The sequence below is a fragment of the Pinus tabuliformis genome, chromosome 7 (assembly GCF_031772625.1).
Source record: "Pinus tabuliformis cultivar Carrire ecotype Pingquan chromosome 7, CPIR1, whole genome shotgun sequence".
Taxonomy (NCBI): Eukaryota; Viridiplantae; Streptophyta; class Pinopsida; order Pinales; family Pinaceae; genus Pinus; species Pinus tabuliformis.
In genome coordinates, this window is record NC_142293.1 from 391107706 (window position 1) to 391127678 (window position 19973).

The following is a 19973-nucleotide window of genomic DNA, read 5'->3' on the forward strand; positions in this document are numbered from 1 at the left end:
ATCCCTTTTATATATTTTTTTTATATATTCAAAATGGTGGTTAATGTTCATATTCTTTTTACCTATTTTCAAAGGTGGTGAATGTTGAGATTTGTTCATCATACTGCACCTTTGAGTATAAGTTCTCTTCTATCATCATTCCAAGGAAAAAAAGCCGGAAAAAAAGTCTGGTAGTTTAGGCTCTTAATAGCAACAATTTGCATCTTGATTGGTAACATTTATGGGAGCTTGTATGTTTTGGTAGAATGTGAGAAGTTGTCAATGTGAGAAGGATGTTGGAATTTTTTTATGGTGGTAGAGGTTGCAAATGTGTCTCCTATTTTTTATACCATGGATAGAACTTTGCTGCAAAGATATTTTTCTCAACTGAAAGAGTTTCTCACAATTAACAAGCATAGTGGACTTAACTTGTGGACAACCATTTTTGCTTTTGAAGACTGCAATTTTTCAACTGCGGGATTATAGATTGTAACATAATTACAATGTATTTTATTTTTGGGCCTTCGCTTATGCTGGTTATTTGAACTTTTTTTTTTGCCTTGTCTGCAATTGGAGGTATTTTGAAGCATGTTTTTGGGAACTAATATAGAACAATGTGTAACTGCTTTTGATCCATTAGTGGTGTTTATAAGCTTCATCTATCTATTGGATTGATAGAAATGCCCATTAACATGTAGAATAGACTTGAATCCTATTTTTTACATCCAACAGCTAAGAGTTTACTAATTCATCATGCTTTTTGAATCTTATTTTTTACATCCAACAGCTAAGAGTTTACTAATTCATCATGCTTTTGATCCATAGGTGAGTGGCTATAAACCTTAACTCTGCATTGAGTGAAATAGATACTAGCATTGAGTGATATAGATACTAGTAACATGTTCAATAGATTTAAATCTTATAACTTTTACAGCTAAAAACAAAGAATTTACCACCACCTGTAGCTTCTCTACGTCATAAGGAATATGGGCTTTAGGTAGTTGTTATTGGACAGTCAAGTCAAGTCGCTTATTCGTCAATTCATTGGTTGGCCGGCCCCCCACCCCTTGAATAAACAGCACATTTTGCGTAGTTTGACTAAATGAGCTAAATTTAGATTCATTCACATTCCATTCAGATATGGAAAGTAAAGCTTAAATACTCGTTATCGTCTCATTTCTCTAAACCATCTCTCCCTTGCTTCTGCACTCTGTTCATTCAATATTTCAAGCATTCATTGCTTGTTATCTTCCTTAACCGCTTAATCCATTGAATTTAGTCCAAAACATAAATACCAAGATGCCTACCGCTACTCCTACTCATTCGAGGAGGAACATTCCCAAAAGAGGGCAGGTGAAGGCAACCATTGCTTCTTCTCTCGCCCAATCCATCAGATCACTGTTAGGATCCCCTAAATCCTTCAACCACTCTGTTGTTTCCTCTTCCTCTTCTCTCGTGACTGCAAATCATTTGAGAGCACAATGAATGAAAGTTCCTCTTCTCTCGTGACTGCAAATCATTTGAGAGCACAATGAATGACTTGCAGATCAAATGGGCTTATCTCCATAATGCTGATACAGATTTGAGTTTCTTTCGTTACAAATTCAATGATGCAGAAATTAAATCATTAGGGATGAAAGCATGGGATCCTCAGATCTGTTGTCCAAATCATTTGCTTTGTCTGACTCTTTTCCTTAGATTTGAAGCCCTGCAACACCAATGGAGTTTGCTCAGATCTGTTGTCCAAATCATTTGCTTTGTCTGACTCTTTTCCTTGTCCAAATCATTTGCTTTGTCTGACTCTTTTCCTTAGATTTGAAGCCCTGCAACACCAATGGAGTTTGCTCTTTACGCTGTAGTGAGTCACCAAATATAAAGAGGGGAAATATTTTCTACTACAGCAGCTTTTCCCAGTTGCAGTTGAAAAGCTCTGAAATACAAAGTTTGTTGATCAGAGATTTTGAGTTGAAATATATGGCACTTGATTCCCCTTGGCATATCTCTTTGAGGAATTTGCAAATTTGGCAATGATCAAATATAATATCTCAATGTTAATGTTGTTTATTAGACCTCCTCCCTGTCTTGCTTTTAGAAAGCTCTGCTCTGCTAACATATTTATTGCAAATGTAAACATGCCATACAGTTTGTCGATGTGCTTGTATGTTTTGGTAGAATGTCCTTCTATTGCAAATGTAAACATGCCATACAGTTTGTCGATGTGCTTGTATGTTTTGGTAGAATGTGAGAAGGACGTTGGAATTTTTTTTATGGTGGTAGAGGTTGCAAATGTGTCTCCAATTTTTTATACCATGGACAGAACTTTGTTGCAAAGATATTTTTCTCAACTAAAAGAGTTTCTCACAATTAACAAGCATAGTGGACTTGTGGACAACCATTTTTGCTTTTGAAGATTGCAATTTTTCAACTGCGGGATTATAGATTGTAACATAATTACAATGTATTTTATTTTTGGGCCTTCACTTATGCTGGTTATTTGAACCTTTTTTTTGCCTTGTTTGCCTTGTCTGCAATTGGAGGTGCTGGTTATTTGAACCTTTTTTTTGCCTTGTCTGCAATTGGAGGTATTTTGAAGCATGGGAACTTATAGAGATGACCTCAACCTATACTGGTATAGGTCTCCTGTACTAGTCTCACTGATTATATGTAGTATATATATGCTCTTTTTCTCCCCCATATATTTTCCATGGATGAGTTTATGTAAGTAACTTGAGAATACACTATTCTGGAGGCAAAACCATTAATCATGATTTAAAAAGATGCTGACGGTGTCCGTTTCTCAGTTTCAATTCCTTCAACCAAGCTTCTATTGACAGTGGACAATACAGACAATACAGAAAAACATGAGTTAGTCCATTGAATGATATAAAGGATTCAGGATATTCATTCTATACCAAGGTATACAGAAAAACATGAGTTAGTCCATTGAATGATATAAAGGATTCAGGATATTCATTCTATACCTTGTGGTGAGCGACCTGATATCCGTTCCATCTGAAACCCTAGTTTGTTACCCTCTCCCTAGTCTAATAAAGCCAATACCAATTTTTTCTTTACCAATTTTTTCTTTTTGTTACTCTCCCCTCTCCCCTCAATTTTTTCATGAAGTCAAAACCATTCTTTTTTCTTTTTAATAATTTGTAATCATCAGGCTTGAAATAAAATCCTAAACTTTGGCAATTTCTTTTACCATTATAGTATGCAATCCTTCTTATGATGCTCTCATTGCCTTTTGGATTTCTTTTTTATGAAAGAAAGCCAAATTGTTCTTTTGATATTATCTTGAAAATGGACCTTTTTAGTCTATTAGCTATAATTTCTATTATAATTTTGTATCATGGATGACAATTAGAATTGTACGGTATCTTTCTGATGTGCATTCATCGTTTAGATTTCATCTGGGTTTATAGACCTATTCATTGAATAATATCAAAGACCTATTTACATTCACTTCCATACTTATAGCTTTGCTATATAGTATAAAGTACCAGCACTTTCCTTATTGTTTATACTCCAAATAAAGTTAGTTATGTCATGTACAAAGGATATGGAAAAATTCCTCATTGATACCTTTTAGGCAACGCTACTATAATCTTATAGCTACCAACATGAACGAAAAGGGGGATAGTTGATGCCCTGTTTTACCCCTTAATCATCTTGAGGCAAAACCATTAATCATGATTTAAAAAGATACTGACTGTTTCCGTTTCTCAGTTTCAATTCCTTCAACCAAGCTTCTATTGAGAGTGGAAAATGCACAAAAACATGAGATAGTTCATTGAATGATATAAAGGATTCAGGATATTCATTTCCATAAACATGAGATAGTTCATTGAATGATATAAAGGATTCAGGATATTCATTTCCATACCTTGTCGTGACCAACTTGATATATGTTCCATCTATTAGCCCAGTTTGTTACCCTCTCCCCAATCTAATAAAGCCAATACCATTTTTTTCTTTTTGTTACTCTCCGCTCAATTTTCTCATGAAGTCAGGTGTGTGTTTCATTTCGAACCTAACACATTTTATATTTCTTAGTTGTGGGTTTTTTTATGCGGGTCATTTAAACAATATTTACAGTATTTTCTATCAATTTTGTTTCTTCTGTAAATTTTCTCCTACAAAAGCTAGTATCGAGATATTCAGTGGCATACTCCACGGTATATTTCTCATGTGCATTCTCCAATTTTATAGTTTATAGTATTAAGTATGTTACGCCTATCTGATTGTTTCTAACATGTGTAGGTTTCTGAAATTGTTAATTTACAATTTTAACTATGTTTCAAAAAGAATGATCATATAGAAGTTTTTATAATAAATATCTTCATTATTATGTTTACAAGCTTAGATAACCACTCATTTAGAAACAAATTAAACATGCTTTTTGCCCTTTAGTTCATATATTTTCATGTATTGTTATAGGAATGTAATGAATGTTAAACATCTTAAGCGAAGAAAACAACATTTTTGTGTTTTGTTTTGTACAATACTTATTTTGTCATCTCTACTTCCAGAAAATGACAACAAACCTTACTGTGAATGCAATTTTCTCAATTCTATTTGGATCAACTCATATTCAACCATACCTACAAGTTGTTGAACTTGAACTTATACAATCAATGCAAAATTCAACTCCACAATATCGTACTGCAATCTCAGACAGTACACATAAGAAACACATTATGCTTCCAAAAGATTTCAATGACCTCGCAGCAACAAACTTGCTACAAAAGGGTTTTGTTACAAATGTTAAAAGTTGGACTAATTCAGCTATTGGTCCATCAATGTAAGTTTGTTATAAATTTCTTATTTTAAATTTAACATTTTTATTAATAACACTTTCACCTCTAACAATTATTCCTATGACTCTCATTTGTCGTGTAGGTCTATAAAGCTAATAGACTTCTAAATTTCTACTTCATTTGCACCCTTAATTGGCAATCCAAAAACTATGAGTATCTTGATCACATCTGATGAAAACACTCATTCCTCATCGAACCCAAATCCTTTATCAAAAAGACACTGCCCTCTTCCAACTACTCCAACCCCATCTGTTCTACCAGTTCAAATTCCCATCAAATTGCTAAACTCTTAGCACTCAAATTGGTGCATAAAAGGATACATCCAAAGGAAATCAGCTCTTCAACAATTTCAGAATCAATACGGACCCGGTAAAGTGTTTGGTTTTGACTTGTTCAATACAGAGGGTAGATAAATAAATATTACATGTTTCAACAAAGTCGCAGATTATTTTTTCAACAAAATGCAACATGGAAATGTCTACATTGTCTCTAAAGGGAATGTGAAAATGGCTAATAAGCAATACAACCACTTGAACAATGACTGGGAAATTTTGTTGAATGCAACATCTACCATAGAACATGTTGCTAGCGAAAAAAACATAATCCAACAGTGCAATTTAATATAAAATCAATCAACGATATCAGAACAACGAACGTCAACTCCATTGTTGATATTCTTGGTATTGTCATAGACATTTCCAGTGTGTGCACTATATGTAGAAAAGACGGCTCTGAAGTTACTAAACAAACACTACAACTTCAAGACATGTCTAGGTATAACATAGATGCAATCTTTTGGGGAGATAATTTTGATGTCGTATCACAAGAAATCTCCTCCCTATGTGTTGCAGGAAATAACCCCATCATTGCAATCAAGTATGCCCGTGTTGGAGAATTTAATGGAAAAAATGTCGGCACTACAACGAGATCCATTATTCTTATAGATCCTGACATTGAAGAGGCCCACATGCTAAACTCATGGTTTAAAAAAGAAGGTTCGACTACAGCTTCTACATCTTTGACAACAAGATCTCCCTTTGGCCATCAACAAAAAAAATAACAATTGTTGATATTTACAGTATGGATTCCTTAGAGAAACCAACATTCTTCCAATTAAAGGGCACAATAACAAAAATTGGGATGGACAGTTTTTACTACATTTCTTTCTCGTCCATCATTGATGGGAAAAAATGCATGAAAATACTTATTCCACAAAATACAGCGATGTGGTTTTTCCAATGCGACGCTAAAGTAAGTGACTGTGATTACAGATACTTATTGAAAATCGACATACAAGATCACACTGGTGAATTAGCTTCAACTGTTGCTTTCGAAGATACGGGATCTACAATTCTTGTGAATAATGCCAAAGACTTCTATTTATTATCCTCATATCCAAATCTAATCAAGGAAATTGTCTCCAAAGCTCTATGGATAGATCATATCTTCACGCTATTGGTGAAGACATAAACTTTTAAAGGAATACCACGGTTGAAATGCGTTATCATAAAAGAAAAAACCTTGCATTTCATGACAGAATGCAACAACATCCTTCGAGAAATTCAAAACATCTTGATATTGTAGATAGATATCACAAAATGTATTCCTTGCTTTTTGACATTTCCTATTATCATATTTTATAAATACAATTTTACACCATATACTCTTGCATGCCTTCTCACAAATTTTTTTTATTTAGCATTGAAATAAGTATTCATCCTCCATTGTATCTAGCATTATGTGAGTAGACAAATTCACATTCTTATCATCTTTTTTCTTTTAAAAAATGAGGTAACTTGCTACATTACACATGAAACTATCTAAATGTATAAAGGAAAAATACTAAAATGTTCTTTCAAACACATTATTCAAATAAAAAATTCACATAAAAATATTCAAAACTTAAATTTATTTCCCTTCTTTCGCTTTTATACAATAACATGGTTGTTCACTTCAAATAACATTCTTGTTTTCCCCTCTCTTGCTTATAGGTACCATAACTTTTGCGAATGCCTTCTTCTTGTAATGATGAACGTGCTCAAAGATACTATGCAACAAATAAAGAATGAATAAATGCACGTCACCGTGAGATTTATCAGGCAAAAAAAGGCGTCAAAGAATGTAAAAAACACAAAAAACAGAAGCAAAACCAACATTCTTCGTCTGAAATGACCCACCCCAAAAACAATCCTCCTTTGCAATTATCAAACTCTTTATCTTCTCAGCAAACCTCTCAAACAAATACATCCATACCTCATTGCCCTAACCCCTCCTTCACACATGCTTTCAACAACGTTTATACTAATGAAGCACATCGAGATTTCCGTGCAAAGATTGATAAACTTCCACCTAAATGCCCATGCTCCATTTGTCTTGAATCATATCCTGGAATACATATCCGCAATTCCAACCAAATGTATTGCTGCTCCAGATGCATCTCTGAAACAAAGGGTCATCGCTTCTCATTATCGAACAACATGGACCCTGGTCCTCAACCAGTTGTCCTTACATCTCTTTCACAAATAAAAGAAATGCTCATTGCTAGGGTTAACCCTATACTGCAAGTAACACATGCATGTGGTGGCCAATATAAATACAGTGGCCACACAATTTGTTTTCCTCAAGACATTACAAAAATCGCAAACATGTTGCCACGACGTGTTGAAAACTTGGACATTCTAATTGTCACTCATCATAGTAATGACCATAAGGCTTATGATTTCATTTTCAGTAGACATCGCGTTCTCGCTGCATTAGAATACAAATTGGCAAATGACCCATACTATAAGAATGCTTGTATTGATAACAACGCACTGGCATCCTTACCAGCAATCCCCACCAATGTCTCCTCCTCCCTTCGCCATTCCAATACTACAGAAACAACTGTCCACCTTTCACTTGAACCACCACATGAGCCCACCGAAGATTCCACAAACCCATCCCTAAACCAAACATCATCATTCGTACCCATTATTCCTAATACAAATACAGAAATCCAAGAAATCCGCCATTATTTACATGCTTACAACCACCAATCTGATACTACAATTGAATGGCCAACAATTGGCTTATCCCCAATCAATGAATACAACACAGAAGGTCTACTCTCTATGGCTTTCCCCACCCTTTTCCCCACAGGAGCTGCAATGCCAAATCAACCAAGAATGAAAGCAATGCAGTTACATGAATATGCACTTCATCTCATATATTACTATGATAACAGATTTGGAAAGCACCCACACTTTCATTATTACATATATAATCTCATGATGCGACATCGCAGTCAAGCAACAACCTCGATTTTTGTGAAAAAGAACATCGCAGATAACTTTCCAATATCTATTCAAGATCTAAACATCCGATTAGAACAATTTCCAGATGAGCAATTGGCAAAGCAAGTCATGCGATTCGGTTGCTCTTTACGTGGAACAAGATCATTTTGGCACAAAGCTAAAAATGAACTAACAGACATGATATCTCAACTCGGTTGCCCGACGTTCTTCTTCACATTAAGTGCAGCTGATACAAAATGGCCTGATCTTCATGCAATCATGCCCGGATGTCAACCTTCTGATATTGCAAAACAACAAAAATGGAGAAATGATAACATTATCTCTAACCCACATTTAACATCACTATATATGCACCATAGATTCACAACATTTCATGAGGTTATCTTAGAGAAACACTTGCAGACAAAAGACTACTGGTACAGGTACGCATTCTACCGCATTTTTTTCGAAAGACTCTAAACATCATACCTCACCTATTACAAAATTATCTTACAGAAATGCATACTTGACAGGTATGAATGGCAACATAGGGGATCTGCACACATCCATGGTTTCCTTTGGATAGAAAATGAACCGATATGGAAAGCCTCAACTAGGAAGACACAGAAGCAGTTGATATTACTAGGCAGTTCTTCGACAAATATATTTCTGCTTGGAACCCTTGTACTCCTTCGATTTCAAACCAACCAATTGCTTGGACAAATCCCGAAGACCCTTGTCTATTGTCCACACCACAAATCTTCAGAACCAATCCTTTCAATGATTATGAACAACTCATCAATTGTGTTGAACATCACACAAAATGCACCGAAAGCACATGCCTAAGAAAGAATGGATCCTCATTCCAATGTCGTTATAAAGCACCATGGTAATTACATCCAAAATTAGCCTTATTCATTGACTCCAATGGCCAAAAAACATACACCCCTGCTCGCAATGATGATCGACTCAATACCCATAACCCTACCATCCTATCTATTTGGCGTGCAAATGTTGATTGCCAACCAGTACTCTCCCCGTTGTACAAAAATATATCGCCAAATATGCATCCAAAGCAAAAAAATAAAACAAAATTAAAAAAAAAAAAAAAAAAAATATATATATATATATATATATATATATATATATATATAATAAAAAAAATAAAAAATAAAAATCTGAAAGCTTCCACCACATGCTACATAGAATTGTCCTTGCTTCAAACATTACTGACCCAAAAACATCTGCATTTCAAAAATTTCATGCAGAAACCCTTGTTGATCGTGACATTGGAGCACAAGAAACCTGCCATATGCTACAAAAATTACCATTAACATTATGTAGTCGACCATTCTTTTCTTTAACGTAAACCAAAAAATTCTTATGCGCCTTCCATAAATGAACACCACCTCCACTACATCCCCACACATCATAGATACATATATCTAGTGCCCTTCTACCCTAGAATCCACATCACTTATAGAAGTAGCAAGATCCTGGTCATATGATCCTCGTCGCAAAACAAACAAATGGAAACAAAGACCTACAAAAGCAATTATTTGGGTCATACCACGTTACTCCTCCATACCATCCACAACTGAACCTTTCTATGCTGACTTTTTGCAGAGTTGAACTTATGCTATACAAACCCTTTCGCCATATCGTACAAGATATAGGAGATACTGTTGTAGAATTCATCACAAATTGGCAAACATTTCGTCCATTCTACAAACCTTGGCATCAACACCGCCCACTACCTGATATTGAATATGTCGCAAATGATAACTCAACTATACATGAAACCAATCCTCCAGACACCATGGAAATAAACGAATAGGAATTACTTTCCCAATTATACCCTACAAATGAGCTCCTCATAAATGACCTTGACATGCTTGGCCTTCGTGGCTTTGATGACAACCATAACTGGAATCATACCACTATCCCATTAGATCTACAAAATAATGTCATACAATTCATTGAGAATAGTCGCTCCATCCAACGCATTCTTCAAACACATCAACGTATCCTAGCGACCCTTACTACATTATCTCCAATGCAAAGAAAAGCTCTAAATATTATTTATGATCATTTTTCTAAGAAGGATTGTTTAACCGCTCTCAGAATGATAATACAAGGCACTGCTGGTACAGGAAAATCCCTCCTTATCAATTGCATCAAAGATATGCTCATAACCCTTGCAAGCCCAAAACCTTCACCAATCATGCTCCTCGCCCCTACAGGGGTTGCTGCCTTCAACATACAAGCATCGACAATCCATTCTGCTTTGCACCTTCCTATAAAGGATCTTACACCCTTAGAAGGTAATGCTCTTGCAAAATTCCAAGAAGAACTCAGGCATATAAGGTACATACTAATCGATGAAATGAGCTTCATTGGACCAAAGCTTCTCAGCCATATTGATGAACATCTTCGAGAGGCATTTCCACAACAAAGAAACACTCCTTTCAGTGGTTGTTCCATTATATTGGTTGGTGATCTCGGTCAATTACCACCCGTTAAAGACATACCTCTATATGCAGGGACGAACCATGGAAGCGCACTGTGGAACACCTTCAACATAGTCATCACATTAGACACAATATTTCGTCAACAAGGCGAGAACATCACCCAGGTTACTTTCAGGAACATCCTCCAAAACATTAGAGATGAAAATCCAACAATCGACGACTACAACATAGTCATGTCGCGCACAAATTCCTTTTTATCAGAAGATGAAATACATTCCTTCCATGATTCCATGCATCTGTTTCCAACAAATTCTCAAACAATGGTCCATAATAAACAAATGATAAAATCTCTAAACACTCCAATCGCAAGATCCATTGCTGAAGATGACAACACATATTCCAACACTTCCTCAGAAGACGAACAACTTGAGCGAATTGTGTTGCTATGCGATGGTGAAAAAGTTATGTTAACTTCCAACATTTGGGTTTCAGCCGGACTTGTTAATGGTTCCCTCGGAGAAATTGTAACCATCTTTTACAAAGAATCAACTGCACCACCACAAATTCCAACATTTGTTGTCATAGCTTTTCCCAAATACATCGGGCCTCCTTGGGATGAAAGAAACCCCACTCACTTGCCTATTCCAGCAATAAAAAGAAATGGACGTACACAAATTCCACTGAAGATGGCTTAGGCTTTAACCATACATAAATCTCAAGGTATGACACTTCCAAAAGCAACAATTGACATTGGGAAAACTAAACATCAAGGTCTCACATTCATAACAATTTCAAGAGTACCTTCTCTACAAGATCTTCGGATTAGCCCGGCATTCAATTTCGATCGTTACAATAAATGAAGGACAACAAAAACATTACTTGCAGAAAACATGCAGAAGAAATTCTCCGTTTGATGCCACCTCTAGATAATCTACTCCAATCCATACTTTAACATCACCAAAAGGTTTCCTCTATTTATTTATCTCATTCTATTTCATAACATACCTTTCATATCTTTCAACAACAATCAAATTTAATCATTATTAATAATTATGCAAATATTAGAATTTCTTTATATTATCTATACATTTCATTCTAACATTTTCTTTCTTTTGCAACAGGACATATGGACTCAGAAATAACACAACTATATAACTATTGGGACGAAATTGAGGCATCAATACTTACACTGCAACATATACAAAACAAATTTCTTCTGGTACCAAATCCAACAGTACCATTATATCGCCTCCGTCCAACTATACAATTATTACTACAAATAAAATCTTCCCTGAAACGCATAAACCACATTCATCAACGTGACAAAATGCGAAAAATACGAGCAGAATGGCAAGCAAGAAATATGCATCTCCAATTATGCATAAATCTCCAATGGTGTTCAGTATGCCATCATTCACCATGCATCTTCGACTAACAATATATAAATCCCCATGGCAAAGGTAACTTCATTTCCATTCATTCCAAATTCATTTTAACACAACTCACATGCAAAGTATTACTAATAAATTTCCACAATTAATTTACATATTACAAATTCTAACAAAATATACATTTTGCAGGTTCATTACTGGTTCTTCAAGTCTTCGATGCCTCCAACAATTTTTGATCCTCCAACAATTTTTGATGCAACTTCAAATATGGAATGACAACCACAATGTTCTTTACAATATTATATTTCTTCTCTAACCTCTTTTGTTACAATTCACTAGTTGTATTTTCCAATTGAAACTTGAAAAAGGATGTTTCAAGATCAAATACCATTTTGATCATTTATGTCTTCAAAACCAATTCATTATCAATGGGTTTTAACATATTTTTTTAACAAAATCAATTTATTTTAATGAATATAATACATGTTTTAAATATATCTTGATATTAATTAAATTTCCCATTTGAATAATGATTTCTTAAATAACCCTATCCAAATCGATATGGATACCCAGTTGTTGTTCGCGTGAATTCATTCGTTTACCTTCACCTTCAACTATGCAATCTTTATCCAGATACGAAGGTGTCTAAACAAGTTCAATGGATATTTATGACTACTTTTATTCCATTTCATAGCCACTTTAACCCCCAAATAAGGTTTTCGGCATGGCTTCCTCAAATTAAAACTCAAAATCATCGACCCTTGCTTTCAAAAAAGCCCATTCACATTTCAATATTCTTCCACACACTATGCCTTACGGCATTTCCTTTGCAACATTAGGTGCAAATGCTAGTTAAAATGTAATGTAATTAATTTGTTAAACATATGTATTATCAGTATATGTGTAATCAATATATGTATAATTAATTTGTTAACATATGTGTAATCAATATATTTTTTATTAATTTGTTAGACAGACATATTATCAATATATGTGTAATCAATGTGTAATTAATTTGTTATTTGCATGTATTATCTATATTTTATTACATTTTCATTTTAATTTTATTACAATTAAAATGTACTGAAACTAATTTTTTATTCAGAATTTAAAATGATATCAAGATGAATTAACAAAATTAATAGAATAATAATGATGAATTAACAAAATTAATAGAATAATAATTAATAGAATAAACACATTATGAAATATCTTATCATTATTTTTATTTCCAAAAAAAACTTGAATAGTGGATTTTTCAGTAACACTTTATCAAATCAAAAAATATATTGATAAACAACATAGTGAAATAGAAGGTTTTTTACAATTTGAATTCATTTTCTTTTATAGAAAAGGGAACTAGAGGAGAAATCAATTTGAATTCATCTTATCAAAAAATATATTGATAAACAACATACTGAAATAGAAGGCCTTTTACAGTTTGAAGTCATCTTCTTTTATAGAAAAGTGAAGTAGAGGAGAAATCAATTTGAATTCATTTTGTTTAGAAAAGTGGAGAAATCAATTTGAATTTATCTTGTTTAGAAAAGTGTAATTTTTTTTTGGTGAATAGTGGCCTTCTACAATTTGAATTCATTTTCTTTTATAGAAAAGGAACTAGAGAGAAATCAATTTGGATTCATCTTGTTTACAAAAGTGTAAAAAAAATTTAGTGAATAGTGGATATTTCAATAACACTTTATCAAAAAATATATGGATAAACAACATACTGAAATAAAAGGCCTTTTACAATTTGAATTCTTCTATTATAAAAAAGTGAACTAGAAGAGAAATCAATTTGAATTCAGTTTGTTTAGAAAAGTGGAGAAATCAATTTGAATTCATCTTCTTTTATAGAAAAGTGAACTAGAAAAGAAATCAATTTAAATTCAGTTTGTTTAGAAAAGTGGAAAAATCAATTTGAATTCATCTTGATTAGAAAAGTGTAAAAAAACTTTGGTGAATAGTGGATTTTTTAGTAACACTTTATCAAAAAGTATAAAAACATACTAAAATAGAAGGCCTTTTACAATTTGAATTTTTATTTTTTTTTTATAGAAAAGTGAACTAGAGGAGAAATCGATTTGAATTCATCTTGTTTAGAAAAGTGGAGAAATCAATTTGAATTCATCTTGTTTAGTATCAAAAAATATATTGATAAACAACACACTAAAATACAAGGCCTTTTACAATTTGAATTCATCTTCTTTTACAGAAAAGTGAACTAGAGGAGAAATCAATTTGTTCCCTCAAACCTTGGTGAGTAATGGATTTTTCTAACACCGGGTAGGTAGTGGATTTTTTTGTAGACAAATATACAAGATATACAAGTAAATGGCTTTTTACAATTTTAATTCATCTTTTTCTAAAAGTGCTTGGTGGTTTAATTTTCATCCAAGTCATTTATGCATCTAAGTTGATTTTTCTATAGTTTTATTTATAATGGTTTCACTTTTTTTAATGTAAATCTTTATTTTTACAATGGCTTCAACCATGATGAATGAATTCTCATTTTAATTTCATTTTTTATTGTCTTCTTTCTCTTTCAATTTTAATTCATCGCTTTTAGAAAAATGCTTCGTGTTTTAATTTTTATCCAAGTTGATTATGCATCTAAGTTAAATTTTCTCAATTTTTTTTTAGTAATTGCTTGCTTTTTTTTTATCAAACATAAACAAGTCCAAATTAGCAACTTCATCCTTGGTGGTTTAATTTTTATTCTGGTTGATTATGCATCTAAGTTAGTTTTTCTCATTTTTTTTAGTAATTCCTCCTCCTCCTCCTCCTCCTCCTCTTATCTAATTTCATTTAATCCTTTTTTCTTTATTTTTCAACTCTTATCTTAACCGATTTTTTCATTCATTGAGTTTTAACTTTTCTATCCTCTTGTTCCTTCTTTGCTACCAATTATGCTTGAGCTTGGCCTTCTACTTCCATCTTTTCTAATTATTTTTTCTTATTAGCTTTATTCTATTATCCTTAAGGGATTTAATTTTTCCATAATCTTTTCTAATGATTGCAATATTTTTTTCTCTTACTCATGCTTGTTTTCTTGAAGGGGTTTTTGATACTTGTTATTGGGGGAAGAATTCCTTTGGCCCAAAGGATGGCTTTTCATAACAAGGAATCATCTATTACTTCATGAGAAACTCTAAAAAGGTCATTATTGGTTATCTTTTCTAATATTTTATCTCAAAATCCATTTCACTCAAATGTTTTTAGTGTGAAAACATTAATTTTTATAAAGGATTTTTATTGAAGAATTTTGTTAATCTTTAAACTTGTCGAGTTTAAAAATTCCTACTATGCATGATTCCAAGTTTAGATGTGAGTCATGACACCAACAATATAGTGACCATAAGCTTGCAAATGTTAGGACTTTTGAATTCCAAAAGCATAATCAACAAAATTTTATGGTCTTAAGTTTTAATAATTGTCTTGATTTTCCCACCAAGTGAATTTTATTTCATATTCATTCATTTTTTTTTACATCTATGGCTTTAGTGGATTTTCTTTCATATTCATTCATTTTATTTTATATTTCTATGGCTTTATTTACATTAGCTTAAGTAATAATCATTCTAATAGAAGTAGAGGAAGTTAAACGCAACTTTATTCTATCCATCACCTTTATTGTATCCATCACCATAATGTCATGGTTGAGTATCACTTTAGAATCCAACTAGATTTTTCTCATTTTATGTTTATATCTAATTATTTTCATTCTCTCTTAATCAAATGAAAATATATCAAGTCAACAACTTCTACCACATCAGTTGGAATATTTTTATGACCTCTTAGAACCATGATTGAACCAAAAGTACTAGAAAATGTTTTCCTTTTGTAGTATGCCTAGTTTTCTCTATGATTTTTTTTATTGATATTTGTGTTTTGACTTAGCTTCTTTTCTTGTTCATTCCTTAGCTTTTGCATCAAATTTATATTTTCTCTCCTCTTCTTCCTTTTTGTCTACCAAAACATATCTAAATTTGACTTTTGCTTCTTTCTTTCAAAGTGGGTTTCTTCTATGCTTGCTCCTTCCTTTTAGATTTAGCTTTTTCCTTGATATTGTCTAATGATTCCAACTCTTATTTTTTACCATTTTTCCTTTTTATTAAAGGTATTTTCTTTCAACAAAAACCATTGTAGCTTTTTCTTATTATTTTCTTTCCTTCTCTACAATTACCAGTAATTTATTCAACAAATATGCAAAGGTTATTCCTCCTTGTTGGGACTCAGAAATGTCATATTTTCATCCACCTTTTTCTTCACTATTCCTTACATTTCATCATCCCATTAACCTTTTATCATATCATTTTCATAAATACATTTGGGTTTCACCTTCTTATTTTCCATTTTATTCATTTTTGTATTACAAGTGAATTTATGATTAAATATTAGAAAATATACATATTTTTATATATCTCAAGAATATGTGAGTTTTGTGATGTGTAGGAAATATGTGAAGAATTAATTCCAAGAGACTTATCCATATCTCCTCCACTATATTAAGGAGATAATTATGCAAGCCTATTCCTAAGGAGAAAATCATGGAGAATTTGGTTGGCATATCTTATCCTATTCCTAAGGAGAAAATCATGGAGGATTTGGTTGGCATATCTTATCCAATTCCTAAGGAGAAGATCATGGAGGATTTGGTTGGCATATCTTATCCAAGATATGTGAGATGTTTGTGGAGGATTCAGGGATCATATTTTGTAATAATGGGAAAGTAGTTAAAAATGGTTGTGAGATTTATGGAACTAAAGAGAGATTAGTGGATGATCATTATGAGTTTGTTACTCATCCCATTGTATAAATAGGAGTACAATCTCCTCCATTTGTAATCTGGAAGTTTTTGTAATCTTAGAATTTTGGAGTATGTAATCTTAGAAGCTTAGAGTTGTAATCTTAGAGTTGGTTTGTAATGAAGATTTTGAAATAAAGGATCATACTTCAATTTTGCTTCTACATCTGAGTCTCCATTGAAGTGGTGTGCTGGTGGAGTTATGGAGGGCCCCAATGGCCTCACTTGCATGCTTATTTGTTTATAATTTACATTATGTTTTTGTTTGATTTCAGCTTTCAAGTTTTATTAAATGTTCTAATATTGGAAGGATCTTATTTGGAAGTGTTTTTGTAAAAGAACCATAAGATCTCATACAATGATTAGATCTAGGTTTACTTCATTTCCGATTTTAAGTTCTAATTAGATGATCTAATTTTGGAAGAGATATTGTAGAATATGTTCTTGTAAGAGAATCATAGATCTCAAACAATTGTTAGATCTAGGCTTGATTAGTTATTGAAAGAGATCTTAATGAATATGTTCCTGTAAGGGGACTTTAAGATCTTGGACAAATTAGGAATCTTTCTAGATCTATATATTTTAGATAAGCACTTCTAAGTTTACCTTCCCAGGTTGACATTAAATTAAACTCTAATTTGCATCCGCATTTTAGACCACACATTTTGGCGTCGTTGCCAGGGAAGTGCAACTAGAAGGATTTAGTAATTTTTTTTATGCATTTGTTTTTATGGACTAATTTGTGGAACTTGGTGACAGCAGGTTCGTAAAGGAGTTCAAAATTTGGAGCATTTTTATTTTTGTACGTAGTTATTTTAAATTTAGTTTTTATTTTAAACCCCCCATTTCTCACTAATCCATCTACGGATGATGAATTTGACAATGTTGAACAGGTACTTCTTGGAGAGCAAGGACAATAACCTTGAGCCAACTCTAAGACAGGATTCTCACATACTTGCAAAACATAATGTAAAATTTTTAAATCTTGATGTGAGCATGTTCGAATTTTTAGTCCGTAGATGGCTTCATTGGAAGCATTCTTTTACTTAGAAAATAAAACATCTTTTAAGTTAATATAGAATAGATTAGAAAAATAAAAATGAGATCTCATTAGAAGTCATTAGAAGTCGTTATCATTAGAAGTTTTTAGTTTTGTTTTCAAAAAATAAATCATCATGAATAAATTCAGTGGCACATCTTTGCATTTCTATGTCTTGTTTCTGTATCACGGATGAGCCAAGAGCTTGATTATCGGAAACCTTTGTCTTCCGAGAGTCTAAATGCCCCCGTGACATTGCAGAAAGAGTGTAGATAATGCAAGGTTTTGTCGCAGATCTTAATTGTGTTTTATCCATCCACGCTAGCATGCATAAATAAAAAAATCAAGAGATTAGTATGCTCTCTTCCCGCGCTTCATGCGATCAGGAAGATCAGAAAATCTATTGATTTATTTCAAATAAAAATACTTTTGCTGGAAAATTGATCTGCGATATAACAATAAAGAATTTTGTGAATGAGTGAAAAATCATCTTAAAAAATTTTAGATAAAACTTAGTCTTTTTAAATTTTAGTTTTTTAAAAATAATAAAAAAATAAAAAATAAAAAATTCCCACATATATATCTATATCTATATATATATCTATATCTATATCTATATCTATATCTATATATATATATATATATATATATATATATATATATATATATATATATATATATATACATATATATATACATATATATATATATATATATACATATATATATATATATTATTATTAAAAAATAAATAAATTAAAAATAAAAAAATTTCACAATATTCATGCAGGTTTTAAAATTAAAAAAAAATGGAACACTTGGAAACAAATTTTGAGGATCGATTTATCAAACATTTGGAGGATTCTATAAATGATGATTATCTTGTTTCAATAGCTTCAAGTTGGCATAACATATTTCTGTTGAATTCTTTTATATCACATACTAATATGCAGACCACAACAGATCTTTCTAATGCCAATATTTTTGTCGATCATATTTCATCTGACCCAAACAGGGAGTATTACTTTTCATGGTTATTTTAAGAATGGATTGATTTTAATATCATGATTAAGTCAATTTCAACACTTTGATTGTCCTTAATATGTTTTATTTGGTATGAATTTTTTTCGTAAGAATCATGAAGGAAATGGCCATTTCTTCTTGTACACACTTATGTTTTCTTTCTGCTAAGTTTTTTTTACAGGTTACAGGATAATCAAGTGATCATAAGGAGATTACATTGTGACGACAATTGGTCTTCCAAAGACTACAATTCATGAAAATTCTAAAGACAAATCCAACTCCACAACCACTACCTTGCACCTCCCTTTTTGGAAGCAAATTTTGAATTCCACCAATTGTAAATCCATAAAGCATGACATTTCCATATCCATTTTTCACAGCAAGAGTTCATCTTCATACACCATGCATTTCCTTACATCCATTTTTGGATGCTCGAAGGAGCTAATTCTTCACTGCACATATCATGACATTTTCCACTACACAACGATCCTTTTGCGTCATGATTACTCCCTTTTTCCTTCCAAACGCCTAGACCATCCCTATGTTGCAGCCATCTTCCATTACCTTATCTTTCACAACTTCATGCATGCCTGTTTTTCTGAATCGCATACATTCCCTTATCCTTTTCAGTTTATTTTTGCCTTCTAGTTTTCCTTTTAAATAAACTCATTCCCTTTCCATGATTACATTGCCTTGTTTTCCTCGCCATGCTGATCCACACTGCTTGTCCGTGAGTTCTTTCCATTTATAGTCCTACCAAATCTTTTTGTACAAACTCGCGTTGATTGATGTGGGATTCCTTAAGGCCCACCTTTTAACAAGTCTTGCCCCATCAACATCAGCACTGTATCTGGGAAATAGACTAGAGTTCCTTTTGAGTACCTAGAGGCTTGCATGCCTTAATGGCAAGTTCTCTCGCTGACGATCATGGGAATACATCAATGTCCCTTGATCTTCAGACCTTGCAAGTGGCTCAACCTCAACACATCCATTCGCGCTTCGCAAGATGTACTCGGGTACCTTGGCACTCATTGACATCAATGGTGAGTTGTCTCGCATTGGTTAACGACATATATCAATGGCCGGTAATCCAATGATTTCTATTCATGCTCGACATTGACACATTCTTTCGCATGATTAGAATTGTACCAAGAATTTTAGTAGCAAG